Raw genomic sequence first — 359 nt, 5'->3', positions numbered from 1 at the left:
GTGCCGGCCCCCCCGCCTTGTTGCTGGGTCCCAGCCTGGGGAGGTCCCTGTCCCTCCCACCCCTCTGGAGAAGAAGGAGACAGATGGAGACCAGCTGGAACACCCTTATATTAAAAACGGCCAAATAGACACTTCTCTTAGAAAAGTAGAACTGCTTTTTTATTTCTGGTCTTTACAAAGGGAGCAGAACAGGAGCCTCGGGGGGGCCCTTTGCTGCCGGGGAGGCTCTGCCACAGGTGCCACCTCTGTGCCCGGCCAAGGCCACTCTCCTCAGGACGTGGCGTTCCTGGTGTCATCCAGCCCGGCTGGGACACCCAAGGGCTGTCCCCACCACGGGGGGGGGGGGTCGGGCCTTGACC

This window comes from Merops nubicus, unplaced genomic scaffold, assembly GCF_000691845.1.
Source record: "Merops nubicus isolate BGI_N331 unplaced genomic scaffold, ASM69184v1 scaffold42888, whole genome shotgun sequence".
NCBI classification, from domain to species: domain Eukaryota; kingdom Metazoa; phylum Chordata; class Aves; order Coraciiformes; family Meropidae; genus Merops; species Merops nubicus.
This window is presented reverse-complemented; position numbering follows the sequence as displayed.